The sequence below is a fragment of the Myotis davidii genome, unplaced genomic scaffold (assembly GCF_000327345.1).
Source record: "Myotis davidii unplaced genomic scaffold, ASM32734v1 scaffold473, whole genome shotgun sequence".
Lineage (NCBI taxonomy): Eukaryota > Metazoa > Chordata > Mammalia > Chiroptera > Vespertilionidae > Myotis > Myotis davidii.
In genome coordinates this window covers 4500538-4505522 of record NW_006284843.1, presented here as the reverse complement: position 1 = coordinate 4505522, position 4985 = coordinate 4500538, and positions in this window count along the sequence as shown.

Here is a 4985-nt window from a genome sequence, read left to right as displayed (position 1 = left end):
AATTGACTTTTGGTGCCTTGCTCCTAAATTCAAACCAAAATTATCTCATTATTGTACTGATTTCCCAAATGATTCTAATCAAGAATAGCCATTAATGAAAAAAGTCTGAAAAACATTAGATTTTCAGACTAGTACACTATTCTAACTTTTAAAAAAAAAGAAAGAACAGAGATTCCAATTCTGGAGGCATTTAAAATATACTAATTTTAGCAGATCTCAATTTCTAAAACCTTATTTTAGCAGCATGAGCAACAACAACAAAATGCTTTGTTAGCACTAACGCTGCTGATATGCATTTGAAGTAAAAGAATATGCTTGAAAATTATAAAATATAAGGCAAATAAAATACAATACATATCACATTCCAGTAAGGTCAGTTAATCAAGAAATGATCAACTTTTCTATAATGATCATTTTCAAAAACGATCTATTTTTCTACAGAAAAACTCAGGTTTTCCCTTTTGTTCTTTCTTAAGTTCCTCCCTGTGGTAGAACTTAATCTTAGGCAATTCACCAAATCTCTCCATTCACCCATTCACTGCCCCGGTACATGTTCCTTGATTAGCAGAACGGAGTGCTGGAGAGAAGCTGCATTTTGCCTGGGTGGGTTAGCTGTCCACTGCTCATCCCTGAGGCACCTCTGTTCACAGCTGGCCTTCAAATTCAGTTTACACAAAAAACACCCAGTCATCCCTCTTTCCAAAACATCACGTCAAGACCAGCTTTTTCTAATGTGTCAGTATCCTTCTGGAGTCCACAGGCCCATTCTTTCCCTGGAACGGAATTCCTATTAAAGAACATTTCCCAGTAAACTTGGTGAAACGAAAGTTCCATTCCCCTGCCACTCACATATGCTCCTTGGGCTCTCCTGTGGGAATCCAGGCATCTAAAAACTCTGCTGTCTTTCTCAGACCTCTGCGCCCAGGATTCTTCCTGGTGTCTTGGCCACTTCCGTGAGCATGATGCTGTCGTGAGAAACAGCAGGTCGTGAGCACGTGTATACCTATCCTACCTGTTCCTGGCGCAGTCCGCTCGCCTCCCCTGCGAGGTGCAGAAGGGAAATCTCTCCTTTTCAGGTCCCCACCACTCTCTCAGCTTGGCCTGGATTTCCCCTCTCACGTTGTTAAGGAATCCGCTTTAGTCCAGGGAAAGAAAGCCTTTTTCCTGTAACTGGTAGGAGCCTTAATCTCCTAAAAATGTATTAGCAAAAAGCTCTTATTAATCTCCATTCCACTCAATAATAGAAGCGTCGTTTCCATCCATTTAGGCCTCTGCCTAACTTCACCCGAGGTTGTGTGAAGTGTAAGCGGTTAACGTGCTTCATTAATCTCCATTCCACTCAATAATAGAAGCGTCATTTTCATCCACTTAGGCCTCTGCCTCACTTCACCCGAGGTTGTGTGAAGTGTGAGCGGTTAACGTGCTTGCAGGGCTGGGCGAGAACCAGCTAAACAGGGACTTTGCTGTACTTAGCTCTATGGGGTCTGCAAACACAGCGCCTGAAGACAAAGTGAAACCATCCATCTCTTTTCCCAACTACAGGGCCTCTTCGGAAAACCCTTCACTCATATACTAACTCTGCCAGAGGCACAAGAGTTTGGAAACCTCACTGGAACCCATGAAACTTCTTGGCTCCATCTGTTTCTTTCTGTTGAGACAGGGCTCTCAGCTACTCCTCCTCTGGCCCCGCTGCCCTCTGCTTGGTACAGAAAGGGGAGGACAAGTCACCCGCCCCCCCCCACTGCCTGAAACAGCAGTGCTTCTCCCAGGCCCTCTCCTGGCAGGCAAGGCTCTGAACCCCCCTCTTCAGGCATCCATGCTATCTAGGTATCTACCTGGTCACTTATTCCTTTGTGACATAATTATTTCTCTTGCAATTATGTTTTTCTTGTTGAAATGTAGGATGTAAAGAAAAACCATAATTCTTGGCTATTACTTTGAATTGACAATCTGATTTTCAAACTTCAAAAATTAACATGGTTTTCTCTGCTTCCTGAGGCAAAGGCTATCTGAATTATATATAATACATAACAATTTGAGAATATTATGCCATAATATCATTATTCTTCTCCTCATCATTCCATATGGGTTTTATGTTCTCCCATTCAGAAACATAAAATTTAGTACCTATTCAAATTGATTAGTCTTTTAATTTTTTATGGTTTCTGGCTTTGAAATTTTTAATGGGATCGATCAATAATTTAGTTTACAGAAAATAGTAGGAAATAGTTTGAGGAATACCAGACTACATAAGATAATGTCTCCCTTTTAGTCCTTAAATATTAAGGAATAAAAAGCCTGACACACATGATAAAGGCCATACTAAGTGCATGTTTAGTGAATGTGAATGTTTTTGTACATTGTAAAACCTTATGTAAAGCTTATAATCTAAGTTCCTGGAAGAAGGAAATTCTCAATCATCAGAAGGCAATATTAGTGTTAGCTGGAAGAGACATAAAACAGTTACCAGTTTGAAAAAAGTAAAAAAAGTTTATACATTAAAATGCCACCTTTTTGCTCTATGTCAACAACAAGGACTTCAAAAGTGTTCTGAGTCTCTACATCTGAAATACAATGTATAAGCAGATGTCCTGTTTGGCATGTAATAAAGTTATGTGTCATTTTTCTTTAGCTACCCTTGCTCTCCCGACTTTGTCATAAACATGTGGGTTCAACTTTTATGCACCCTTTGTACTGATATTGTGATCCTGTACAGTAGTCACATGGAATGTTCTTCCAATCACTTTGTTTATTTTTAGGTAATCATATTTTCATATAAAAAATGAAAACTTAAACTTATTCTTTTTCTTCTCATGACGTAAGACTCAGAAACTAACCGAAGGTGTTCTTATAGAAGATAAATACACTCATCCTTACAGCTGAACCAAGGGATCTGGCCCTCAAAGGTTGTATTAAAACACTTTTATGAATAGAGGGTATTCTGCAAAGCTCAAAAGTAAGAGCAAGTTCTGAGAGCTTATAAGGTATAAATAATTTTTTAGAAATACTAGAATTATGCTGGGATAACTACTGCCTATGGAAAAAATAATTGCAATACACTTGTGTTATAGCTTAAACCAGTATTTTACATTGTACTTAACAGTTCATTTCATTTTTTATCATTATAAACCAGCAGTTCTTTCTGAACAAAATTATCCTATTTGATACTTTTTTTCCACCTTATGGCACACACCCACACGTGTAGGGTTATTTAAACAAATGTTTACACAAAAAATGTGCAAGAAGTTAGCCTATGAGGTTAACACTGAAAATATATTTTTCAAGTGCTTCTAAAATTCCAGGCTGGCTTCAATATATTCAGTAAAATGAAAAAAACAGAAAAAGTTTAAATCTTTCCATTGGCTCATTATTATTCAGACATATAGAAAAAGAAAAAAAGCTACTCTAACCCTAATGCATATGCAATATTGTTTTCTGACGCTGATGTTCAATCATACCCAAGACACTTGGTTATGTTACGTAATGTGCTACCTATCTGGCGATGCTGCTGTGTTGTAGGTCTAACAGTAATTTTATTTTCAGGTTCAGTCATAGAATGCTTTCCTATAGGAACAGGTTATAACACGGGAGCAAATTATTCAAATCTAATTTAACAGACTCAGTAATTCTCCTCAGTTTTATCTTGGGCATTTTGTATTCGTTTTCCTACACCTAGTGGCGATGTAACAATTCAATTACCAAAGTTCGTCATCCAGAAAGTGCAGTTGATTTCTGGTAATTCTTATTTTGTTTGATTTCTTTTTTTCTCTCCTAGTTTAACACACTCCAGTTGATGTTGACTGAGTTAAAAATCTTGAAATAAGCCTGGCACTGTGTCAGTATGTAGGTTAAGAAATTTAAAAAATAATAATAAAATACACACTAGAAATGGAAAATAAGACTAGCGGCGACATTTCTTGTCATGAGGACATTTTTCCTATACACACAGAAATAAAACAAGCTCAAGGCAGCTGAAGAAAATAGGAATAAGAGAGATGATATAAATTGAAAGATGAAAAGACAGAGGGTGAGTATAAAGAAGCACATTGAGAACACAGAGTCAGCTTGCAAGAAAAGGCAGCTCCAGGAACCTCAGAAGTAAAACTCTAATTAGCAGATCAAGTGGATAAGAAGCAAGTTTTGAAATAAAAAAGCAATAGCATAAGCAAAGTCAAGGAAGATTAAAAGAGGAAAGTGATAGCCAGAACCGGTTTGGCTCAGTGGATAGAGCGTTGGCCTGCGGACTCAAGGGTCCTGGGTTCGATTCCAGCCAAGGGTATGTACCTTGATTGCAGGCACATCCCCAGTGCGGGGCATGCAGGAGGCAGCTAATTGATGTTCCTCTCTCATCGATGTTGCTGGCTCTCTATCACTCTCCCTTCCTCTCTGTAAAAAATCAATAAAATATATTTTAAAAAAAGAGGAAAGTGATTAAAGTATTCAAGAGTCTATGGAGATTATTAGGAATTTTAGGGAATAACAAAAAATTATAAGGGAAAAAACCAAGATGGCGGCATAGGTAAACACTGGAGATTGCTGCTTAGCACAACCACTTCAAGAATACAACTAAATCACTGAACGGACATCATCCAGAACCACAGGAAGGCTGGCTGAGTGGAAATTCTACAACTAAAAGGAAAGAGAAAAGCATACTGAGACTCAGAGGAGCTGCTGTGCGGAAGTTAAATACAGAGGTAAGGAGGTGCATGTGGAGAGCGCTGGTGGCTGAGGACACAGTTGTCTTTTTCAATTGGTCGGGAGTCTCAAGCTCTGAGCTCCCGTTCCGGGGAAGTCTCTGGGGACCCAGACTCATATGGGAGAAACTGGACTGTCTGGCATCGGTTGGAACTCGAGGGCAGCTTTCTGTCAGAGGTGCTTGCAGCGATTGCCGGGACACTGAGAAGCGGGGCCTCTGAGGGCAGCCATAGCTGCTTGCTCTGCCCTGTTGATCCCCTGGGACCCCTGCCCCGCCCAACCTGTGCTCC